This window comes from Phascolarctos cinereus, unplaced genomic scaffold, assembly GCF_003287225.1.
Source record: "Phascolarctos cinereus isolate Bilbo 61053 unplaced genomic scaffold, phaCin_HiC Scaffold_726;HRSCAF=1367, whole genome shotgun sequence".
In the NCBI taxonomy this organism is placed as follows: Eukaryota; Metazoa; Chordata; class Mammalia; order Diprotodontia; family Phascolarctidae; genus Phascolarctos; species Phascolarctos cinereus.
The window spans coordinates 61,480,040-61,506,684 of NW_027556098.1; the positions used below are offsets into that span (position 1 = coordinate 61,480,040).

The 26,645-nt window shown below is 41.0% G+C and overlaps 1 long non-coding RNA gene across 1 annotated transcript in view; it reads left to right on the forward strand.

Moving 5' to 3' along the window:
- The first annotated feature begins 12,016 nt into the window (after window positions 1-12,016).
- LOC144454469 (uncharacterized) overlaps window positions 12,017-26,645 on the forward strand; it is a 31,499-nt gene continuing 16,870 nt past the window's right edge. Inside the window, exon 1 of the long non-coding RNA XR_013482876.1 lies at window positions 12,017-12,289. This is a non-coding gene — a long non-coding RNA (uncharacterized LOC144454469). The remainder of the gene's footprint in view (window positions 12,290-26,645) is intronic.

The window sequence follows — 26,645 nt, forward strand, 5'->3', positions numbered from 1 at the left end:
TTTTACAGATGAGGAAACTGAGACAAAAAAGGGTTAAGTGACTCTCCTAGGGTCACCCTGCCAGGAAGTATCTGAGGCCACATTTGAACTCAGGTCTTCCTGACTCCAGGTCTGGTGCTCCTTTGGCTGCATCACCTGGCTGCCCTGAGGCAGACAGATTAATTACCTTGCCCAGAGTCACACACTTAGTACAGTCTGAGGCTAACCACAGGAGCTAACTACAAGCTCAGGCCACTTTAGGACTACTGACCTGGGCCTCCAAACTCCTAGGGTCTTGGTTTTCTGATCTTTAAAATGAGGTTGGAAATATAAAGCCCCTTCCAGTTCTAAGACTCTTTTTACTTGCTAACATTCAAGGACAAACCAAGTGTATGCTTGTGGGGGAGGGGTTGGGGTGGGGAGAGCATTTGTGGAGAGTTAAGGGACAGAGGAGATTGAGGAAGGGGGAGAGAAAAGAAAGAAGAGGGAGTTGCAAATGCTCACAGAATATAGATTATAAAATCAGGGCTTCAATCAAGGGCTGGAGAGTCAAAAGGACAAGGAAACATTTACCAGTCTTTTTCTGTGGAATTGTAGGTAGCCCCGGAGCCCTTTGGATAAGGTCCAAGGCATTCTGTCTCTCTGTCTCTCTCTGCTTCTCTCTCTCAGTCTCTCTCTGCATGTCTTTCTCTCTCTCTCTCTCTCTCTCTCTCTCTCTCTCTCTCTCTCTCTCTCTCTCTCTCTCTCTCTTCTTCCCTCCTCCTTTTTCTTCTTCTTCTCCCTCCCCCTCTCACCTCTCTTCCTGCCTTTCCTCACCCCCCTTCATCCCCATCTCCTTCCCTCTCCCCCGTCTTTCTTTCTCTTTCTCTCTCTTCCCCCTCTCCCTCTGTGCAATAATCCTAATCTGAACACTGCATTGCTGCCATAATGTCAAGGCTGACAGCTGGCCATAGTGGTGAGAGAAGGGGTGTTGGGTGTCTTTTCATTCCCACACCATTGTACTCCTTACAGCCTTTCAGTGAGCTCAGCTCCAGTCCTTGTTTAATTAGTAGACTTTCTTGGCCTGCATTCTTTCAGCGCATCTTCTTATCTCCTTTTCTCTTTTCCTCTTCATCTGTCCCTCCTGCACGCTTAAGGTCGTTCACTAAAGGATTAAAAAAAATGCAACAGTGTGTATTGCGCTCGATGTGCAAAATCACAGAACGGAACATGAGAGCTGAAGATATCATCTGATCCAAATCTCTCGTTTTTACAGAAATAGAAACTGAGGCTCAGACTCTCACAATCTCAAGTTGGTAGCAAAACAGACACATTCTTAAAAAAACAAATAGTTCAGCCTAGTAGATCAGTGAATTCAGATCTAAGAGAGCCTGAATTTCTTTCTAGCTTCACCTTTGACTATCTGTGTCTTTGTGTTATGTCTTAATCTCTCTTGTCCCTATTTCCCTCCCTCTAAAATGGGGAGACCTTTCTTACCAATGTTATAGAGTTAAAATGAGATACTAAAGTGCCATAAAAATGTTGGGTGATATTACTGTTATTGCTATTATTATTATTTATAAGATTAAATCACTAGTTGAAAATATAAACACATAAAGCTAATTAAATTGTAGGTTTCTAAAAGGTTTGCATTATCATATTGAAAGGAAGTGCCATGTTCCTTGGACCATCTCTGTATTAAGTCATGTTTTGGTAAAATATTAATATTCAGAGCTGTGTTGATTAGCTTCAGTCTAGTTGCTAAGCAACATGGTCTTTTGTCTGTAGCCTCTGCAGTGTTATTATTTTGGGGGGGGGGTATGGGGGTGGGGAGAAGACAAGGGGTCAGGGTACAAGGGAACTTAATACAGCAAGAAATGATTTTCAGTTCATACCAACAATTACAAGGCTGCTATGAGATAGCTCCATACTCTTTAAATAATCTTTGTGAATCTAGGAAGAGCTTTTGGGTAAGGGGCTAAACACAAAACATCCCACAAAGCTTACTGCTTCCTGAAAACTTGTATATCAGGGGCATGGTATGTCCCAGTTACAGGATAAGATAAAAGCCAAGGGCTACAAACTCAGAGCTGTGAAAGCCCTTTGAGATCATCTAGAACAACCCCTTTATTTTACAAACAAGAAAACTGAGGCCCAGAGAGGGGGGAAAGAATTACCCCAAGGGTATACATAGCTAGTAAGTAGAAAAATCAGCATGATATAGTGGATAGAACACTGGATTTGGAGTTAGGAAGTTCTGGGTTCAAATCCTTCCTCATCTAATAGTTGTACGACCCCAGGGCAAATCACTTACCCTCTCTAGGCCTCAGTTTCCTCATCTGTAAAACGAGGATGTTCAGTTGATGACCTCTAAAGTCATACATATGCCATGAATACAAATCCAATGCTCTCTACACTATAGAAATTTTCTTCCCTAAGCCACTTACTGCATTTCCTTCCTTCCTTCCTACTGGCTACCACAGTTATGTAATCTTGAATTTCCCAGGACAGTCCCGCTTTCATTAGGAACCAGAGATTTAGAGCTAGAAGAATCCTATCAAATCTTGATTGGATACATTGAATTTTCCAGGAAAATCCTGATTTCCTTGGGAGATTTTAAGCTGGAAGGGTCTTTAGAAGCTAATCTAACCTCCTTGCTTTACAGATAAGGAAACTGAGGCCTACAGCCTTTAAGTGACTCTTTCAAGGTCATAAAGCTGATAAGTTGTTGTTCATCCTTCATTTTTGAATAGGACCAATAACATCACGAGGGTGGATTACAGTCCAGCTCTTCTAATCCAAGACACTGCATGGCATTCGTTTGCAACATTCTATTCTGTTGTATCCATATAGGATTGAATGTCTCAAATATTCCTGAACATTGTCAAATGACGGCTGAATCTATCAAGTCAGTAGGGGTACATGTGGTAGCGGGGGGGGGGCATGGGGGCATTTATGTGTCAAATAAAATAAAATAAAGCATTGATAATAAATAAAGTCATACCATTTGGTTCTACAATTTGCTAGTTATATGACCTTGGGAAAATAACTTAACTCCTCTAGACCATAGTATCCTCATCTGTAAAATAAAAGAGTTGGAATAGATCATTAATTCATCAAACCACAGAATCTGAGAGTTGGATAGGAACTCAGTAGCCAACCAAACATGAAAGGGAATCCCCACTCTAACATATCGCAGGAATGGTCATCCAGCCTCTGTTTGGCCAACATGGCCTCCACCTCATGAGGCAGCCTATTCCATTTTTGGAACAGCTCTAATTCTTCGGGATTTATGTGTGTGTGTGTGTGTGTGTGTGTGTATGTATGTAGGCATGTATATAATTTAAATATATGTGTATGTGCATATATATGTATATAATTGGTCTCTTTGCAAATTCGGCCCATTACTCTTGGTTTTGCCTTCTGGTGCCAAAGAGAACACGTCTAATCTCTTTTTTTCATGATAACCCTTCAAATGCTTGAAGACAGCTATCATGTCGTCTCTGAAGTCTTCTCTTTTCCAGGCTAAATATGTGCAGTTCTTTCAACTGAGCCTTGTATGGTGTGAACTCAAAGACCTTTCCCATTCCAGTTGCCCTCCTTTGCTCATAATATAGCTTATCAATGTCCTTCTTAAGCCATATTAACCAGAATTAACACAATGCTCCATTTGAGGTCTGATGAGGACATCATACAGTGGGACTATCACCTTCCTATTCCCAGAAGCTATACCCTCCCATAAGGTCCCTTCCAGCTTTTACACTATTACTTTAAGATTGAAGAGGCATAAGAAGTGGAAGAAGCACAGGCTAAAGAAAAATCATCAATACTCTTAAAAAGCACATACATAATAGTCCTTATTATGTCTATCTAAAGCTACATAGGTAGCATGTAGGTAGTGGAGGGATTTGTCCCCATCCCTAGTTCTGTAGATGTACTCACAGAAAGTAGGACTTGGATGATAGAAATAAGAAAGTTTTAATACACGAAGAAGAAAGACACATTAGAAAGTATGAAAAGGTTTTTCTTAGTGAATCGGAAGGGAAGTCAACATTAGGTCATTAATGTCATGCTAAACGTCAATGGCCTCTTTCAGGCCTCTAACTCCCAGAATGTGACAGTATGGGGGGGGGGAGTTCCAATAGCCCAAAGAAGTATGATGAAGCTATCATTGAAAGTGAACTACTCCTGGGGCAGCTAGGTGGTGCAGTGGACAGAGCACCAACCCTGGATTCAGGAGGACCTGAGTTCAAATCTGGCCTCAGACACATAACACTTACTAGCTGTGTGACCCTGGGCAAGTCACTTAACCCTATTGCCTAACCAAAAAAGAAAAAGAAAAAAAAAAGAAAGTGAACTACTCTTGACAAATCTGAGCCACAGAAATACAAAACAGAGCACTGGCAAGGTTGATAACCCCATAGGCTACTTGATCTATCACATTAATGAGGTCAGGAACATCCAAAGTAATGGGCACAATGACTTTATTCATCTCCCTCTAGTCAACTATAAATTGATAGGTGCCATTTGTCTTCCTCATAAGGAAAGTTGGTATAGCAAAGTATTCCAGCTTTCTTCAGTTCTGTCACTGGAGAGAAAATATCTTTCTTTCCCCTTGGGGACCTAATATTGTTTGATGTCATCTATGCTGGATGACTTGGGAAATTCTAAGGGCTTCCATTAAGTGTTATCCACAATAACTGGCATCCATAAAGAGACAGATTCAAAAAGGTTCATAATATCCCTTCTCTTGTCAGTCAGCTGTGTACAACTCCCCATTTGAATTGTCTTAGGAAGATTCTGAAGACCACCTGGCAGGATAAGGTACCAGACATTGAGGTCCTTTCTTGAGCTAAACTGCCAAGCATTCAAACTCTACTGAAGAGCTCAATTTCAATGGGCTGGCCATGTTGTTTGAATGCCAAATGTAAGCTTGCCAAAAAGACTATTTTATGGAGAACTCACACAGGGCAAGCTCTCATGTTGTGGTCAGAAAAAGCAACACAAGGGCACTCTCAAGGTCTCTCTTAAGAACTCTGGAATTGATTGTGTGACATGGGAGACACTGGCACAAGCCTGCCCAGCATGGTGTGCCCTCATCAGATAAGGCATGGTGCTCTATGAGCAAAGCAGAACTGAGGTAGTTCAAAGGAAATGTGAGATGTGCAGATTCAGGGAATCCACCCCAAATGATCATATGGACTATTTGTGTCTGACCTGTGGCAGAGCATTCCAAACTAGTATTGGTTTGATCATCCACAGTTGGACACAGTGTACCTTGACTCTAATACTGTGATGTCATTTTGGTCCTCTTCGAGAATGAAGGACAACCAATAACTCCCCATGGAAATTGGGAGAGTTTCCAGTAGGACCACTGGGGGCCTTCTGGCTGCCAATGGATACAACACATTATGTCCAGATATGCAAAGGGCTTTAAGGAATACCTTGGGTTTAGGTGATGCTGAAGGGCCCTTATTACCTAAGTACTAAATTTCACCATAGAGTTTTACTAGCATCTCCATAGTCTGGCAATGAGTAGCTTTCTTCTCCACCTTGTGTTTCACAGACCACACATAAAGATCCTGAGAGGAGAGAGTGACTTGGCCCTTGTTCCCTCTAGTAGGGTGACTGTCTCTCTATCACTGGCATTTGTCTTTGAACCACCACTACTGTCTCAAACTCCTGCTCAAACTTCACTAGTTTATCTGCTCACACCTACATAGTTTGGTGGGAAAAACCCATAGCTATATTCTATGACCATTGTGGCATTTGCTTTCCACCCAGGATGCAGAATCTAATTGCCCAATATGCAGGTCATGGGGCACAGTAGGTCATGAAGGTGAGGGTGGGATGGTGGTAGTGGTGGTGGCACATAGATCCTATCTGTCAGATCATTTTTTTCCTATGGACTACATATCTCCTCTGGTAGATCACCAACAGAGAACCACAAGAGACTGCAACAGAAATTCATCTTTATGAAATCAGGGACTCACAGCTCTTCATCTTAGCCACCAAAAAAGGGAAAAGAACTATGTCTACCCTGGGCATCTAAGTAATGCAAAAATATATTTTGGGGGACATGACCAAACAGATGGAAGTCTGCTTAAAGAGGGTATAGGTATGGGCTCCTTTGTATCGTGCCCTCAGCAGCCATTCCTTCAGTGGCTCCAGCAGGTTGCTGTTTAAACTTCTCTTGCAACCTCTTAGGTTTTTTTAGTAGTGAAAGCCTGCCTACCCTCTGTTCCCTCTGTGGAAGAAATCATACTCTGATGAGTACCAATAGAATCAACCTGGGACTTTCCTAACCCCAGTGAAGGTTCCCAAGCCTTATCCTCACTCCCACTCTCCATCTCACATCCTGCGGCTTTCTGATCTCAGCAGGATGTAACAAAGCCTCTGAGCTGAGATAGTTCTTTGAAACCATGGGCTATAAAACTGTACATACCCTTTGATCCAGCAATACCACTGCTAGGTCTATATCCTAAAGATATCCAAAAAAAAGGGAAAAGGACCTATTTGCACAAAAATATTTATAGCAGCTCTTTTTGTAGTGGCTAAGAATTGGAGTCAAAGGGATGCCCATCAATTGGTAAATGGCTAAACAAGCTATGGTATATGATTGTAATGTAATATTATTGTGCTATAAGAAATGACAAGCAGGATGACTTCAGAAAAATCTGGAAAGACTTACATGAATTGATACATAGTGAAGTGAACAAAACCAGGAGAACGTTGCATACAGTAACAGTAATGTTATTCGATGAAGAATTGTGAATGACCCAGGAATGGGAAGTTTTAAAGTGTTCACTTCTGGGCACTCCAGAAAGATGAGATGTAGTGATTTCTAAGGCCTTGGGGCATCTGTCAAGTCTGACTCCTTGAGGGCAGGCCTTTTATCCCCCTTATCCCCCTGGGTATCCAGGAACCCATATCAACAAGCCTGAATCACCAGGAAGCTGAATTAGCAGTAAGCCTTAGCCCCCTGGACAAAACAAGGTTTAGGGATAGCTTCCTTGCCTTTCAGGGAAAGAACTAGCCTAGCCTATACAGTGAGGGAAGGGGAGAGTATGGAACCCTGGTACTGGTTGATCTTATCACAGCATTCTTGAACTTTAGCATCCTGTCTGGACTTTGATGATGATTGGATCCGATGTCCAGAGGAATCAGTACCCAGGGTGTACTCTCTGCCCTGACCATTTGAGAGCAAAGGGAAGCTAAGAAGGCAATACAACTACCAGCATCAGCGCCATAAATTAAATTGGCTATGTCCTTACTCTTGCTGTATTGGAAACACAGTAGAGATGGAATAGAGAATTTACTCATAGTTACTCATAGAGGCATGGGAGGGAACTCCCCAGGTATGAACTCTAGGAATATTTGCTATTTGACATAATTCAATATTACTACCTTCCTATTTCCATGTTACTATCTTCATCAAATGCTTTGTCCTTTGAACTCCTGTGTCATCTGGCTTGGTCTGGTACAAGGAAATATAGATGAGGGTTTTGAGGGATTTTGAGCTGTAGGTCTGAATACATGCTGACCCAAAGAGTATCTCGACTCTCTGTGTACCTCTCAGGAGTCCTTGGGCTATATAAGAAAATTCAAAAATAGATATGAAACTTCAATACATGTGCATTTATAATTAGGTAATATAGTGTAGTAGATAGAGTGCTAGGCTCAGAGTTAGGAAGACCTTTGTTAAAACCCACCTCACATACATACTAGCTGTGTGACCCTGGGCAAGTCAACCTCTCTTGTCCTCAGTTCCCCATCTATAAAATGAAAGGCTTGGATGAAATGGTCTCAAAGGTCCTTCCAGCTCTAAAATGATGATCTCATGAACTACAAACAAACCTCAGTAATTCAGATTAATTTCTCCCAGACTGGGACTCTTGCTCTTCAAGCAACAAAAATAATCAAATGGTCCCCATCTCCTTACAGAATCAGCCTACTTCACTAGTTGCTAGAATCACCACTCAATATATAAAATAATATATATGTATATATGTATATATAGAGAGAGAATATTATGTATGTAGAATATTTTTCCATAGAAAAAGAAGGAAAAGTAAGGGGAAAAGAGGGAAAGGAAAAAGAAGAGTTTCTGGTCAAGATCCAGCAGGAGCTGGTTGCTGAGTGGAGGATGGCCTGGAATGAGGAGAGATGAGGTAGGGAGGACAACCAGAGGGATATTGCTATAGTATCTGCAGCAAGGTGGTGGCAATGTCAGAGGAGAGAAAGGAGTGTATATAAGAGATGTTGCAAAAGTAGAAACAACCGGATTTGGCAAGAGATTGTATAAGGAGGTGGTCTGAGTGTGTGAGACACTGAGGAATCAAGGATGACACTTAGGCTTCCATGAGTGCCTGGGAGGATGGTGGTGCCCTCAACAGTAATAGAGAAGTTAGAAAGAAGATAACAAGTTCAATTTTGGACATGTTGAGCTTATCCAATACAAGAAGACTAATAGGCACTTGGAAATGTGAGACTAGAGGTCAGGGCTAGATAAAGAAATCAGAGAACCATCTTCATAGAGGTGATACCTGAATCCATGGGACCTTATGAGATCGCCAAGTGAAATAGTATAGAGGGAGAAGAAGGTCCAGGATAGAGCCTTGGGTAGACATCTCAGTTAGTGGGCGTGGCCTGGATGAAGATCCAGGAAAGGAGATTGAGGAGAGGTCCAACACATAGGAGGAGAAGCAGGAGAGAATGTCATGAAAACCCAGAGAGCATAGAATATTAAGGAGAAGGAAGTGATTAAAACTATCAAAGGCTGCAAAGAGAGCGAGAAGGATGAGGATTGAAAAAATGCTACTAGATTTGTCAATTAAGAAATCATTGATAACTTTGGCCAGAGCACTTTTAGTTGACTGATGAAGTCAGAAGCCTTAGAAGAGAGTAAGAGGAGAGGAAGTGGAGATACCCATTATAAACTGCTTTCTCAAGAAGTTTAGCCAATAAGGGGAGGAAAGATATGGGATGATAAGCTAATAGAGGATAATAGATGAATAATAGATAATTACCTAATTATTGGAAATAGAAGCAAGTGGTATTTTCCAGTAAATAGGTAATAGATGGAAAAAGTAAAGGAAAAACTCCTATTCCCAGATGAATCAAGTAAAGGTTTTTTGAGGATGAGAAAGACATGGGCATATTTGCAGGTGGCAGGAAGGAGCCAGTATTGAGGGAGAGACTGAAGATTAGTGAAAGAATGGTGAATAATGAGAGGGTAGCTTACTGGATAACACAGGATGGAAGGGGATCCAAGATGTGTGTAGAGGGGTTAGCCTTGGCAAAGAGAAGGGCCATGTCTTCATGTGAGAGAGGGGTGAAGTAGTGGGGGAAGTCATCTGAGTGACGCGAGATAAGGAAGGAGGAGAAGAGGGAGCTCTCAGTGAATGGCCTCATCTTTTTCAGTGCAATATGAGGTAAAGTCCTGAGCTGAGAGGGTGGGAGAAAGAGGTATCATGGGAGGCTTGAGGAACGATGGAAAGATTTGAAAAAGTCACTATGGTGAGTGGAATAGTCAATTGATCAGAGCCCAGTTGAGACTATATATCATAAATTTGTAGTGGATTCAGTAGAGCTTTTTGGTGATTTTCTCTAGTTCTGCTCAGCAACACAGGAGTAAAAGGGAAAGCAGGGGATGATAGGAATCATATAAGTTTGGGATTTGTAATGCTTGACCGGCAATAGGATAAAGAGGCAAGGACTCGAATACAGAGGATAGGGCAGAGCTGAAAAGATAGGGAAGGAAGGAGAGTGCAGCCAGTACAGAGGTGATGGTCTAGGAAAGAACTAAGGGGTAACAGAATTGGAAGTCATGATAGGAATGAAGTATGGGATTATGGGTTTAAAGGCAAAGAGAAATATGAAATGATAAAATTATATAATCAGATAAAGGAATTTCAGAGCTTTTTTCCCCTTTTTTCAGTGAGGCAATCAGGGTTAAGTGACTTGCCCATGGTCACATAGGTAGTAAGTGTCAAGTGTCTGAGGCTGGATTTGAACTCAGGTCCTCCTGACTCCAAAGTTGGAGCTTTAACCACTTTGCCACCTAGCTGCCCCTCAGAGCTCTTTAATGTTAAAATCCCATCTACATTCTGAATCTGCTATATATGAGTCCATTCCCTGAGAAGCAGAATGGGATGGGGGAGGGATTGATGGGGTAAACCTGCAGCTTTTATCATCTACTCTTATTTCCACTCATAATCAGCATTATGGAAGTTTAATACTATCTTCCTCTCTTACAGCTCTCATTTCAACAAAGTTAAACTCATTCTGCAAAAAAAAACCCTTGGGTCAGAGATCATGCTTTACACCTATTAGTCCACACCTCTGTTGGCATTGCCCATTTTACTTATGTAATTAACAAATACATTAATCTTTCTTTTGCCTTCGAGGCACAATCTTTAAAGATCAAAATCTCATTCACCTCTGTCTCTAATTGCCTAATACACAAGGACAATTTATTTTCACTCTCCTTGTATTGGCAATCCAGCCTCTTCAGAGTTATCAATAAGAACCATAAAATACTAGAATTTTCTCTTTCCCTGTCAAGCCTCCATTTCATCAATTCCACAGCTTGAATAAGAGCTTTCTCCTTATCCCATCAAAAGGATTCCCCATAAACTCTGAACAAAACTTTAGCTACCAGAAACCAGGATCCTATACTTGTCTATCTATTCACCCAGAATTCCCTTTCTAAGATACAGACTGTTCTAGGAACTAACTAGGAAACTCTATTTATAGTGATGACCTCAAAGAACACCTCAAGAACCTATTGGTTAATCAGCAAAGACTTCAACGGACCGCATGCGTCATCCATAGAGGTAATACCAAAAAATAATGGAAAGATTTGTGCACGGTTCACGATGATTCATGAGTACCTCTTTGCACTTTAACCCTGGAGCCTGAATCACTAGACTAGGCCTAGAACATCTGGCCTAGCAACAGGGGTTGTTTTGCAATGGCCTTGTGGTTAAATTAATTTTTAAAGTGGAAGATGGTGTTGCTCTGCAAGCATAGTCTAACTTCTACATCCCCCACCCTATATTCCATTCATTCAGTGGGAACATGCCTATCTTCTTGCTGAGCTTCTGCCTCTTCCATTCCTCTGGTACTAGGGAATCCCCAGAGTCAAATTTCCCTGGATCTGTCTCAGAGACTGAAGAACCAGTGCACCTAGATATTGTTCATTGTTCCTGACTTCTTTAAAGCCCCAACCAAAATTCCACCTTCTCCAGGAGGCCTTTGCTAATCCACCTTAATTCCAGTGTCTTTCCTCAAGACTAGAATATGATGAGCAATCCTTCCCTTCTGTCCAGGACAGCAGAGCAGGCCACATTCTCAATTTTTTAAAAAAAACTTTTGGGGTAGCTAGGTGGTACAATGGATAGAGCACCAGTCCTGAAGTCAGGAGAACCTGAGTTCAAATCCAGCCTCAGACCAAACACTTGACATTTACTAGCTGTGTGACCCTGGGCAAGTCACTTAACCCCAATTGCCTTAAAAAAAAATTATGTGTTTTAATCAACCAAGACCCACTTTCTCACTCTTCCACCCCTCCCCCACTCCAGTGAGAATTCAAGAAAAATAAAAATCCATTCCTAACATGTATAATCAAAACAAATTTCCATATTGGCCATGTCTTAAAAAAAAGGTATTTGTCTCATTTTGCATTCTGAGTCCTTCACCTCTCTATCAGGAAGTAGGTAGCATGTTTCATCATTTGTCCTCTGGAATCCTGGTTAGTCATTATGCCTATAAGAGTTCAGTACAATAGTATTCCATCACATTTATATATCATAATTTATTCATCCATTCTTCAATTTATGGGCACTCTTCAGATTCCCATTCTTTGCCACCTCAAAAAGAGCTATAAATATTTTTGTACATCATTAGAATTTGTTTGCTTAGGACTAATCCCTCCCTTAATCTGCCATCTAATTTCCTCTTCCTCCTTATCTCCTTTCCCTCCTATTTCACTATTGAGTGAAATATATTTCTTTTTCCAATTGTGTGTGGTTATTCTCTTTTCTGGCCAGTTCAGATGACAGTGAGTTTCAGGTGTCAGCTGTTTTCCGCACCCCCTTTTTCATTAAATGTATGCTTATGCTATCTAATTAGATGAGATCATTTCCCCTAACCTGTCTTTCCTTCTCACTTCCCAGTAAAAGTCCTCTTTCCTTCTTCCCACTCTTTTCTAAAGATCGTCAAACTTAACAAAACCACCCCTAGACTTTGTCTAATTGGACTCCTTCCATGAACCCTGCTGATAATAGGATTCAGAAAGGACACACATATCATCTCCTTGTATTTGAATGTAAGTATTTTATCTTTTAGTCCTTTATCACTGTTCATTCGTATTTACCTTTTTGTTTCTTTTCACTCCTATGTCTGAACTTTAAACTTTCTCTGCAACTGGGATCTTTTCATCTATTTCATTCCCCCCCTCCTGCCCCTTACTCAGTTTTGCTAAGTAAGTTGTTCTTGGCTGTAAGTCAAGACTTTTACCTTTTAGGAATATTATAATCCAAGTTCTCTTCCCTTTTATAGTGGTGGCTGCTAAATTGCATGTGATCCTAAGTATGGCTCCTTAGTACTTAAATTCTTTCTGGCTGTTGGTAGAATTTTTTTTTTGACCCGGAAGCTCTGGATTTTGGCTATAATATTCCTGGGAGTTTTCAAGTTGGGGTTTCTTTCAAGAACTGATTAGTGGATTTTTTCTTTTTTCACTTTGCCCTCTGGTTCTAAAAGAACTGGGAAGTTTTCAGATTTTTAAAGCTATTATGTCTAATGATTTCACATGTATAACCTGTATCAGATTGTTTACTGTCTCAGGAAGGGGGAGAGAAAGGAGGAAAGGATAGATAGTTTGGATCAAAAATTTTTTTAAATGTGAAAATTGTTTTAACATGTAATTGGAGGGAAATAAAATATTATTTTAAAAATATTATGTCTAGGTTCTCGTTTGGTCATGACATTGAGATAGTCCACTGATTCTTAAATTTTTTCCTGTTTTCCAGACAAGTTGTTTTTACTATGAGATATTTTACATTTTCTTCTTTTTTTTAGCCTTTTGATTCTGTTTTAATATTTCATTGGCTTCTGCCTAGTCCATTCAATTTTTCAGGGAATTTGTTTCTTGGGCAAGGCTTGGTACCTCTTGTGCCAAGAGGTTAACTCATTTTCCAATTCTTTCTTTGATAGCTCTCATTTCTTTTCCAATTTTTTTCCTCAAGGGCTCTCATTCCATATTTTACATACAATATTTTAAATTCTTGTTTTAAATCTATTGCTTCATCTGTTCCAGGAATTTGTGCCAAGCTGTGCTCTTCTCTGAGGCTTTGCTTGTAGATGTTTTGGAGTCATTCTCTTCTGCGTCTATGTCTTGAGCATCCCTGCCATCAGAACAGCTTGTCATGGTGTAGTCCTTTTGGTGGTTGTGGTGTGTCCATTCTTCAAGCCTGCTTCCTGACTATGGACTTGATGTTGGGGCTGAGCTCTGGGACACTTTGGAGGGAAGGTCTGGGATGGTCTTGTTGCTGTTTTCTTGGGGGTATTAAGTGTTTGGTTATTCCTAGATCATAAGGACAAGCTAGTGACATGCCAGCTGTCTGTGCTCCCAAAGTGGTCTGATACAGGGCAAAGTCTATTTGCTCCCCCATCCCTCTGGACTGAACTCTGCAAATTCCTGAACTAGGTTTGGGTCTGGGCAACAGTAGACTATACTGCTGGTCTCTGCCCCTATCGGCTAGCTGGAAAGCCCTTTTGGTTCATTGCGGCAGAGTGTAGGTTCCTCTTTGGTCTGAGATTCCTGTCTTGGTTATTCCTTTGCAAGGAATGCTGTGACCTAAGCTTGAGGTCTGAGCTATGCCACTATTTCTACTGGTTTCTGTACTTTACTTCCTCCTTTGTCCATGTGTAGCCCAGGGCCTCCCTCCCCTGAATGCCACCCCTCTGTCCCTTTCTCATTCTGTCCAGGATCTGTGATTCAAAACTGGGTAGTGGGCAATAAAGCTTCCAGTTCATTCCTGTTCCTATTGCATTACCTCAGCATGGGTCTGGGGGTACTGCAGAATGGCTTTGGGGTACACAGTCTCTCCCTGGATGCTGGAGTACTCCCTTTGTACCCGCTCTTGGTCTGACCCTGTCTCTGGCATCCAAAGACCCCCCCATCCCAACCTGGACTAGACAAATGACCCACTTTAACTTTTTCTGGATTTCCCCATCAGGATTCAGTTTGGTGCATTTTGAAAGAGTTTGTGGAAAGGAGCCCACTACATTGCTTCCTACCACTGCTACCGTCTTGATTTGTTTCTGAGTCTACTTCTCCCCAAAGTTTCTGTGAGTTCCTTCCATTGACTCTGCACCTATAGGGCCATTCCCTTCCTTAGTTTCCTTGTACATATGAGAAAAATAGCCTTGTGGTGGTTGGGTTCAGGTCTGTGTCCTATGAGTAATCTCATCAATTGTTGTCCATATTGTCAAATGATATCACATAATTTGTCAATTAATCACAGGCCAATGTATATTGCATTGGTATAACAGTTTTTATAGATTCCATTATGCCAATCTTGTCCCATAAGCCTATGGTTACGTGGGTCAATCTAGTCAAGTCTAAGTCATCAGAGCTCTTCCCTCTTCTTCTATATGTATGGCTGTCACACACTTTTGAAATTGGGAAGGCAATTCCCCTTTTATTCTGAGCATTTTTACCAAATTCAATTAATGCCACTGCAACTGTGTAACCAGAGCTATAGAATAGTTCAATTTATGTATGCCTTCTAGGGAAGTCCAGGATTTCATTTCCTTATGCACCACAACCCAGGAATCATTCACTATCTCTCATCCCCCATATCCAAGCTATTGCCAAGACCTGTTGATTTCACCTTTGCAACATCACTTGACAACACCCTTCTTCTCACCTCTGACACTACCAGCACTCTGGTGCAGGAACTCATCACCTCACATCTAGATTATTACAAATGCCTGTTGGTGGGTCTGCCTGCCTCAAATCTCTCCCCACTCCAATCCATTCTCTATTCAGCTACTAAAATGATTTTCCTAAAATGCAAGTATGATCATGTCACCCTCTACCCCCACTCAATGAACTCCAGTGTCTCTCTATTGCCTCCAGGATCAAATACAAAAGGTTGTTTGGCATTCCAAATTTTCATAACTAGACCCCTCCTACTTGTCCAGTCTTTTTACATCTAACTCCCCCATTCATACTCTTTGATCTAATGACACTGGCCTCTTGGCTGTTCCACAAATAAGACACTCCATCTCTTGACCATGTGTAGTGTTCTCTCTGGCTGTCCCCCATGTCTGGAATGCTCTCCCTTCTCCACTACAACTACTGACCTCCCTGGCTTCCTTTAAGTCCCAACTAAAATCCCACTTCCTATGAGAAGCTTTCCCCAACCTTTCTTAATTTCAATGCCTTTCCTCAGTTAGTTATTTTCTATTCATCCTGTGTAAAGCTTGCTTTGTATGCATTTGTTTGCTTGTTGTCTCTCCCATTTGATTGTAAGCTCCTTGAGAACAGGGACTCTTTTTATATCCCCCAGTGCTTAGCATAGTGGTTGGCATGTAGTAGGCACTTAATAAATGCTTATTGAATTGAAGTTCAAAAGCATAGACTTTAAGGCTTTCTGTTAAACTATGCTTCTTGTCAATTTAAGAGATGTTGGGACCATCCAGCAGAAAATTTGCTACATATCCAGATAGGTGGTCATACTTTTCCTTAGGGGGTGTGATGGAAGCAATATGATGCCTCTCAGGGTTTACTTGTCTTTTAAAAGAAAAGAAAAGCTGGGAAAACCAGACAACAGTTTGTATAATATACCATATACCACAATAAGATCCAAATGAATATGTGACCTGAACAGGAAAGATGCCATTACTAAAAATTTAGAAATTAACTGATTAGGTATTGAGGGAGAATTCTTAACCAAACAAAGATTGACAAAAAGATAAAATAGATCATTTTAATTCAATACAATCCAAAAGCAATTGTACAAACAAAATCAGTGCAACCAGGGTAAGAAGGGAAATCATTGATTAGGGGAAAATATTTACATAAACTATGACTGATATGGGTCTGATATCCCAGATATATAGGAAATTGACACAGACATACAAGACCAATGACCATTCTCTACTGGATACTTGGTCAAAGGATATGAACAGCCAGTTTTCAAAAGAAGAATTGCAAACAAGTAACCATTTGAAATATTGCTCTAATTCTCTAATAAGAGAAATCCAAATAAAAATGACTCTGGGGTTTCCCCTCACACTCAGCAAATTGGCAAAGTTCACAAGAGGTAGAAATAGTTGTTGTTGGCATGGTTATAGAAGGGCAGGCACACCAATATAGTTGTAATGGGGCTCAGGCACATGTGCAGACACCATGAGCCTGACCCCCATAACACACCGTTAATGGATCTGTGAATTGGTTTGGCCCCTCTGGAAAGCAATTTAGAATTAGGCTAAAAAAAGTGTCTAATATATCTTTATTCTTTGACCCAGAGATCCCCCTGCTAAGCATATACCCTAAAAGACACCAAAGGCTGAAAGAAAGAACTCATACATCAAAATCCTTATAGTGGCACTTTTTGTGGGAGCAGAGAATTGAAAACAAAGCAGATTTCCATCAATTGGGGAATGGTTAAATAAAGTATAGTATGTGAATATAATGGAATATTACCGTGGCATAAGAAATTATTAATACAGAGAATTCCAAGAAGCAAGCAGAGAATGAAGTAAGCAGAACCAGGAAAACAATATATACAATGACTACAAAAATACGGATGAAATGACCAAAGACAAAACAAAACTGAACTCTATGTAATAATAATTGTAAAATTCAGTCCTGCAGAAGAGTTGAGAAAGTCTGTTCTTTACAGAGGCGGGGGATATGGGCATGAAGTATTATGTTAGACATGGTTGATGCAATGGTTGGTTTTGCTGATCTACTTTTTTTCCCTTTTTTCCCTTTTTAATCTTTGTTTCAAGGGATAGTTTGCTGGGTAGGGAGGAGGGAGAGCATATTTGGAAATGAATGTGATTTAAAAACAATAAAAATAAGATTTTAGAAAACAATGAAAAAGAGAGTAAGAATAGTGAAAACAGCAAAAGATTAGAATATTGCCCAGACAAGATCTAGGTTCAAGTCTGCCTCTGTCTGGGTTCTGACGTTAGCTGTGTGACAACGAACCAGTCACTTAATTTCCCTGAGGCTCTGCTTTCTCATCTATAAAACAGAGATGATCATGCTAACTCATAGGGTCATTGTGAGGAAAGTATGTTGTAAACCCTAAAAGGTAAATGTAATTGTTAGATTATAACAATTGTTATAATAATAATAGAAGCTCTTAAAGCTATAAAGAGATGAAATAAGCAGCTTCCAGATTGCTTAATGATAAGTGATGGAGTTGATATTTTTGGATAGGAGGACCCTCAAATCATACCTGGCACATACTAGGCACTTTAATACATGTTCATTGATTGAATATACATCTTCATATGTATACTAGCACACACATATTCATTCTTAAAGTCTATACACAGACATGATATAAATATATAAAAACATGTAATTCATATATATATATGTATATATATCTCCTCATAGTGGCATTTATAGTATATAATATAGATTTTAAGCTAAGTATATTATTAGTGACAAGAGTATTAGATTTAAAGCAGAGAATCTGGATTCAAATCCTAGCACTGGTATTTACTTTCTACCTATGTGAACTTAGATAAGTCACTTAATCTCTTGGAGTCTGTTCTTTCATCTGAAAAATGAGGATATTGGATGTGATGACCTCTCGGGTCTTTTCCTTCTCTGATATTCTGTGAGTCTCTCGTATTCATGCTTATCCACGCCAGTGTACATTCATATTCTCCAATACACACACGTATTCCTATGCACACACTCATATACATATTCCCCTACTTATACATAGACGCTCAGACTCCTTCCTTTCCCCATCCTCCACTTCTGTCTGCCCTGTGTCCCATTCCCATTGTAAATGAGGACACTTCATGATTGACATGCCAGAAAGGGAGCTTACACGGTTGGTCTGAATCCAATATACCATTACCATGGCGACCACCGTCTCTTCCAGCTCTGTTATCTTCCATGCCCTGAGGAGTAGGGGTGCTGTACCCTGGAGACTTTCCCTATGGAAACCACTCCTTTCTGAAACGAGCATCTCTCCACACACACCTCCTTCCCCATGGTCTTTCTCTTTAATCAAACATTTGGATTTTGATCTCCCCCACATCCCCACCTTCTGCATCTACTAACAATGTAGAGAAGTTACATAAATCCACTACATCCAATTATGCTTTATTTATTAGAGCCAGACCTCCCAATTTATTCCTCAGAGCCAAACTCCCAAAATCTTTTTCTTTTTTCTTTTCACAACAATGTAGGCTTCTGGTGCATGAGGCAGGGAGGACATAAATCAGGGGTATAGATTCAATTGGTCAGCTCCAAAGCTAGGCTAACCTTTCTGATTAATGAATGAAGGTTTGTAGAGTAGCAAAATAATCTAGACAGGAAAGAGAACCATGTTTGAAATCCTGTGAAGTTGTTCCCTAATTTTCCCTGTAATAGGTAAATGAACTCTTTCCCCCAAAGAAGTTCAAGGGCTATTGCCCAGTCAAAGAAGACTTGCTACAGAAAGGAATCTGTTTCTTCACCAAAAGACAACCTGAAGCCAAAGCGGAGACTTCCTGGAAAACCCTTTTCTTTTTCAAATCAGACTTGATGTTTTCTTTTTCAGGCTAGCTACCTTCACATTCAGTGAATCTTAATCCTAGTTTCATGATGCTTCCTAGGGTGTCTGCATTTGTTTGCAGGAGCATCATGAAAATCTCAAATGAAGTAATGGAAGGCTGTGATCCTAAGGTTCTACTGTGAGCACATTTTAATTCACCTAAATTTTTTAAATAAATAAATTACGCCACATAGTAAGTTGATTGGAGTGGAAAAGAACTACTGCAATCAACCAAACAACCAATTAATCAATAATTATGTTATCAGTTGTCTACTCTGTGCCAAGCACTGTACTAGGCACCAGGGGCATGACTACAAAAGTGACAGTCCTTGCCTTGAAGAAGCTTACCTTTTGCTTATTTCCATTTTCTAACTGTGGGTACAAACAAGTTTGATTCCTAACTTAAAAGGTTAGAAATCCTTGTTCTGCTACCTCTGGTGCTGTGTGCAGAGATAACGTGAGTGACAATTGGCTTTTTCTCCATAAATCAGGGGAAAATAGCACAGGAAGCTTTGAGTCAGGCACTGACTGACTGGAAAAAACATCAGAGGCCCCAGAATTCCTAGAGTCTTCCAAAAGTTGCCCAGGACTACACTGGGGTTCATAGATTTGGAAGTGAAGGGAGCCTTAAGCTCACTTAATCTAACCCCTTCATTTTCCAGAAGTGGAAAAAGCCCCAGAAAAATGACGTGACTTGTCCATTGTCACTTGGGAGCTAATAAGCAGTAGACACAGGTATTCAAACTCAGGTCCCCAAACTCCAAATCCAGCATTCTTTCCCTGGCACACACTGCTAACACTACTCTATGGTAGGAATATTACTATATGGTACCGGTGTCCATGGCAGTCAGACAGCAATACCCTTAGGACAACACTTCCATAGCAGGAGAAGGAAGGCATGATGTGTGAGGTTGCCTCATGATGACTGAATAATCCTAGGTTTCCTGGAATAGGTGACAATTCCTACCCACCACACATCGTTGCCTCTGGATAGCCCATCGAAAGAAAGAGCAAACAGTCGAAAATGGTGCTTAGATTGTTCAGTTACATCTGACAACGCAGCCAGTCATACTGAAAGCGAGATCGCTGCCAGATCCATAGGGCTGCATACTAATGGTTCTCACCAGCACATTGCAAAAAGTGACAGGAACCAGTTTGGTGTAGACTGCCAGACCGAGAAGGCCTGACAAGGCTACTGAGAAATGTCCCAGTGGATTCATACTCTCCAAATAACGTTCCTGTGGATTGCCTGATGCCTGAAATATCTCTCCCTCCTCCTCCTCTTGTAAACTTCGTCTCTTTAGTTTAAAGCTGATTTCCTGTTTAGAAAGGAAGTATCCCCAGTGAGATTGTACTTGAATGCAAAGACCTGTGTTCAGACCCTGAAGAGGCAGCTAGATGGCACAGTGGATAGAGTACTAGCCCTGGAATCAGAAGGACCTAAGTTCAAATCTGGCCTCAGGCACTTAGCTGTGTGACCCTGGGCAAGTCACTTAACCCTGATTGCATTAAAAAAAAAAGATTGCCAAAAAATCCCTGAAACGATTAGCTTTGTGACCCTGGGCTAATCACAATCCTGTTGAATCCTGTTTCCTTATCTGTAAAATAAGGATAATAATATTTGTGCTACCTACCTCACAGAAGGGTTATTAAAAGGAAAATGCTGTGAAGCACTATGTAATTGGGTGGGGTTTTGTTGGTGGTGGTGGTGGGGGGAGATGGTATTTTAATATCTTTCTGGGAAAGGAAAACAAGAGCAGGAAGAGACCCTGGCAGCACTGTATTTCTGAGGATAGGAACAGGGTGAGCCAGATTGGACCAGACCTAGCAGGAGTGGGGTTGGGAGGACCAACTACACCAAGCTTCACAGTTTTGCCCAGATGAGCCCTGCTGACTAACCAAATTAGATGTGTGTGCATTCGTCAGTCAGTCAGGGAAGGAGTATTTATAATCTCTTACTATGTGCTTGGCTAGGTATACAAAGAAAGGCCCCTGTTCTCAAAGAGCTTATAATCTAATGGAGTATAATGTGTGAGTGTGGGGCAGCTAGGTGGTACAGTGGATAGAGCACTGGCCCTGGAGTCAGGAGGACCTGAGCTCAAATCTGACCTTGGACCAAACACTTGACACTTACTAGCTGTGTGACCCTGGGCAAGTCACCTACCCCCAATTGCCTAAAAAAAAAAAGTGTGAGTGAGTGTGTGTGTGTGTGTGTGTGTGTCTGTGCGGGGGAGGGGGGGAGGGTGTCTACACCTCAGGTGCAAGTAATAGACCTGGAATTCATGAAAGAAATGGGTATGGATTTTAATCAGCTACATATTTGCACATGCATCCATCTCTACTCCAAACAGGAGGAAAGAGAGGTGAGAGATTTCTTTTTTTTATTTTGTTTTTAACCTAAGAAGTGTTGTTTCCAAAAGGATGAAACACTAGGAGAGATAGGAGAGACTAGGGATGGGGAGGATGAGGGAGTTGGACTTTTTTTTGTTGTGTTTTGTTTTAAGGAAGTGTTAGGAGGTAATATGTCCCAGTGGATAGAGCACTGATTGATTGCTTTCAATTGGCAATGGGAGTCTCAATTCCAGAAAGCTAGCCTAGACATAAGGAAGATGACACCCACTGGCTCTGTGACTATGGACAAGTGACTTACTGACCTCAATGTCCTCAGCAGCTCTCTGAGATGATAAGTTCCAGAATACTCACCAATCTACACTGGTTTTGGCAAAAAGAAGCGGTAATTACCTAAACTGATGAAAATATAGGTTGGGGTGGAAGAGAAAAGTTGTTTCTTTCTAGACAGAGTTCAGAAAGGAACTGTTAAATTCTTTCCTTCTTCTTAAATTTATCCTGCCAACCTTATAAATAAATCAACAAAAAATGTATCAGTCCAAGAACAAAAAGTCCTTCCCTTACCTTGACTTAGCCCCATTTGAAGATAGAAAGGCTGCTGATAAAAGCGGGCAGGAACGTTCATTTCATGATTGATTGACAGGTTCATCATCAGGGCTACTGACTGATGCCAAAGATAGAAGAAAAGGAAGCTCTATGGAGAAATTATAATGAGAGAATGAAGCTTTTTTTTTTTCGTGAAGACTAGAGATTCTACCAGGAGCCTCACAAGAAAAAATAAAAACCTTTAGAACAGGAAGGGCCCTTAGAGATCATAATGTTCAACCTTCTCATTTTACAGGTGAGAAAACCAAGACAGGAAGATTAAGTGCTTTGCCCAGGGTAATAAGTACCATACTAGGATTCAGTCCAGGTCCTCTCATTCCACTCTCCCCACCAGTCTGAGAGGCAGAAACAAAGGGACAGCTACAAAAACCTCATCGCTGAGGTCAGGTTGAGTCCGGTTGGTCAATATCATAAAGCTGCCTTGGTTTATCACCCCATATGGAGCATGCAGAGTGTATGGTGGTGGTGGTGGTGATGTTTTCAGTTTTGCATCTGAAATAGTTGACAAAGTGTGTTAGATGCAGTGGATGAGGGGTACACTTTATTTATTTATTTTTAAGCAGATAAAGAATTCCAGAGAGAAATAAAAGGAGAAAGAGGTCACAATCTGAAGAAAATAGGGCAACAAACATTTATTGAGCCCTATCTGCCTTCTATTTCGCTAAGCATTGGAGATTCACATGCAAGTGAAAGGAAAAACAGTCCCTGCCTTCAAGGAGCTTATATTCTAACAGAGAGAGATGACATATACAGGCATACCTCAGAGGTATTGTAGGTTTGGTTCCAGACCACTGCAATAAATCAAATACCACAATAAAGCAAGTCACACAGATATTTTCTTTCCCTGTGCATATAAAAGTTATATTTATACTATACTGTAGTCTATTAAGTGTGCAATAGTTTTATGTCTAAAAAAACCAATGTACATACCTTAATTAAAAAAACTTCATTGCTAAAAACAAACAAACAAACAACTAACTGCCACCTGAGCCTTCAGCAAGTCGAAATCATTTTGCTGGTGGAGGGTCTTGCCTTGTTGCTGACAGCTGCTGACTGATCAGGGTGGTGGGTGCTGAAGGTTGGGTTAGCTATGGCAATTTCTTAAAATAAGATGACAATGAAATTTGCCCTGATTGACTTTTCCTTTCACTTGAACAATTAGAGGCCATTGTAGGGTTATTAATTGGCTAATTTCAACATTGTTGTGTCTGGGAATAGGGAGGCCTGAGAGAGGGAGGAAGACCGAGGAGCAGTCAGAACACACACATTTACTGATTAAGTTCAAAGTCTTATATGGGTGTGGTTCATGGCACCCCAAAGCAATACAATGATGACAGCAAAGATCACTGATCACAGATCGCCATAACAGATACAATAATAATGAAAAAGTTTGAAATATTGTGAGAATTATCAAAATGTGACACAGAGATGTGATGTGAGAACGTACTGTTGGCACAGCTAGACTTGCTGGAAGCGGCCTTGCCAAAAACCTGCAATCTGTGAAAAAATGCAATGTCTGTGAAGCACAAGAAAATGAGGCGTGCCTGCGAGAAGGAACTAAAAAGTGGGTGGGGCATGTAAGGAAAGCTAGAGTTAGAAGCAGAGCAGGCTGAGGAATAAAGAGGTAGAGCATGGCTAGCCTGGGTGCTTCCTCAAAATGGAGATGGTAGGAGGAACCGACCAATTGGAGGAGGGTGCCCACAGAGATGGAGGGATCTTTAGGGTGAGAAGGCTACTGGGGAATGGAGAAGTCTGGAGAGTTAGGAGCAGAAAACCCTCTTTGGGTGGTGCTAATTGTTTTCCTGTTTGTTTTTGGTGAGGTAATTTGGGTTAAGTGACTTGCCCAGAGTCACACAGCTAGTAAGTGTTATGTGTCTGAGGTCAGATTTGAATTCAGGTCCTCTTGACTCCAGGGCCGGTGCTCAACCCACCCTGCTAATTGGGTGGTGCTAATCAGAAAATTAACAATTATTCACACTGAGAACCTTCAGTTTGGGGTGTCACAAAGCCAACCCACATGTTCCCCCTTCCATCTCTCCCTACCCCAGTAAGAGAAAATGACTGGAATCAGTATTTTTTTCCTCAGTTACTCATCCAAGAGACAGGCTGTGATTGTTTGAACGCAAAACGTACGCTTGCCAAAAAGACTATTTCATGGAGAATTCACACAGGGCAAGTGTTCATGTGGTGGTCAGAAGCAGCATTCAAGGACACTCTCAAGGTCTCCCTTAAGAACTCTGAAATTGATTGGATGACATGGGAGACACTGGCACAGGACCGCTCAGCATGGCTGAGCTCTATGAGCAAAGCAGAACTGAAACAGCTCAAAGGAGACGCAGGATGTGCAAATTTAGAGAATCCATCCCAAATGCTCACGCAGACTATTTGGGCCCGACTTGTGGTAAAGCATTCTGAGCTCATATTGGTCTGATCAGCCACAGTTGGACACACTGAAACTTGACTTTTTCTGTAATAAGATAAGTACTTGTGTGGTAGTTTGGTAATGACAACTACTAATGATGAAGGTGTCCCCTAAATTTGGTAAACCACTGGTAATGATGCCATTTTGGTCCTCTTTGAGATCAAAGGACACCAACGGACTTATAAGTGATGACGCAGTCTAATAACAACAGAGATCCCAACTTCTAGTCTGTGGTTGCTATAGGGTGCCCAGGGGAGGACCAAGCTTAGACAAGCTGAGCAAGGCACACGGCATTCCAATCTGTATCCTTCTCCCAACTGGGGTTAGCAGACCCAACCTACTTTGCAGGGGTATAGTGAGAATATTAATGTTTGTAAAGTGTGTTAAGTGCTATAAAAATGCTGAGCTTCACTAAATAATCCACCAAGGGTTTTAGCATGGAAAAACAACCAGGTTGAAGACTAATTACGTTGCTGTATATTAAACATGTATGCCGAGATGGATTGTGTCTTTACACGCCACAAGTTTTCAATTTGCAGCACAAGCAGACACTTAACTATAGCCTCTTTCTCTCTGCATGGACACTTGACCTGGTTTGGTTTTGGGTTTTTTGTCTGTGCTGTCTCCCTGTACAGACTGCTCAGTGAATCTCGGAACTTTACATGGAAAGAACTCAAAATGATAAAATTCAAGTCAAGGTGAGCACACGAGTCACCAAGCACCTCCTGGACCAGGGTACTAGAAGAGATCCAAACCGTAGTTACAACAAGACTCATGACAGGAGTCACTTGTTTCCAAGGTCCCCTTGTGGTCACTTCACCCTCAAATTTAAACAACAAATTCCAAAGCTGAGCTGATTTCATCCTAATGAACTTTATTGGACTTAAAGTCTGGAGACAATTAATCACAGTAGGCAGAATGGTATAGCGGAAACAGCAAATGACCCTGAAGTCAGAGGCCCCTGGTTCAAATCCCACCTCAGCATTTACTACCTGTATGACCTTGGGCAAAATGCATAATTTCCTTGTGCCTTGGTTTCCTCAGTCTGTAAAAAGGGCTTGGATTAGAAGGCCTCCTAGGTCTCTTCCAAATCTAGGTCTATAATGCTATTGCAGCAAGGATGAATTAGACAATACTAGGGACTCCAAAGACACGGTGACTCATTGCTTGTGTCTTTGGGGCATGACAAACTTCTTGACTGCTTTTAGTCTTAAAAGAACTGGGCATTAAAGTGTATCCGAGTGGCCCCTTTGTCATCCTCTTAACTCATGACAAAAGCATGGCAGTAGGGTGCTTTATTATTATTGTTGTTGATACTATTAAAGAAGAAAGCTTTTAGCCCTTTTAGCTGCAAATCTCCAAGTGGCATCATGTGACTCTGGTAAAGGCTAGAGAAGGACAGATCCTGGTATCGTGGCAACCCCACCATTGCTTATGTGGATTTAGGTAGGCAAGTTTGTTTCAGGGTCCTTGGCTTCCTTTGCCTCTTTGTCTTTGTACTTTCCCAATCTTAGGTGAATGATACTTCAGAATACTTGTTCTGAAGTTAGGTGGCATGTGGATAGAGTGCCAGGCCTGAAGTCAGGAAGACTCATCTTCAGGAGTTCAAATCTGGCTTCAGACACTTACTAGCTGCGTGACCCTGGGCAAGTCACTTAATCCTATTTATCTCTGTTTTCTTATCTGTAAAATGAGCTGGAGAAGAAAATGACAGACCACTCTAGTATCTCTGCCAAGAAAACCCCGAATGGGATCATGAATTGTCAAACATGGTTGAAAAAATGACTGAAGCTTTAGTGAATTCCAGAAGTCCAGAGGTCTCATTGGCACTTGGAGCTAAATGGTGGTAGGGGAGGAGTCCCTAACCGCTCCCCTATGGAATGGGTATAAGAATCTTAGGATGAGCAACTCCATTGTGTTTAAGCATCCATTTTGTGACTAAATAATTGCTATGTAGGTTGTTTTTCTATAATAAGTTCTTGAGTGGTATAGTTTGGTTATGACACTTCCCCCCTAAATTTGATAAACAACTACTAATGACAAAGGTGTCCCCTAAATTTGGTAAACCATTGGTAATGATGTATAAGTGTGAATGTGTGTGTGTATGTGACACAGTGAATAGAATTCTAGACTTGGAGTTGGGAAGAGCTAAGTGAAACTCTGGGCTCTGACATTTACTAGCTATATAACCATGGGCAAGTCATTTTACCTCTGTCTGCCTCCATTTTCTCATCTGTAAAATGGGAATCATAATAGTGCCTACCTCCCAGGAAGATAAAAATGAAGATAAAATGAAATAATATTTGTAAAGCACTTTACAAATTTGAAAGCACAGCACACTATCATTATAAACAACTGATAAATGCTTGCTATTGACAGTAGCTTTGATAGTTTCCCTTCATCATAAGCTTGGGTAATTGATCACTAATTAGAACTTAGATACAACTTGTAAATGTCCTTAGGTAGAGCCATAAAAACCCACCAGAGGGTCCAGCCAAGACCCTGAT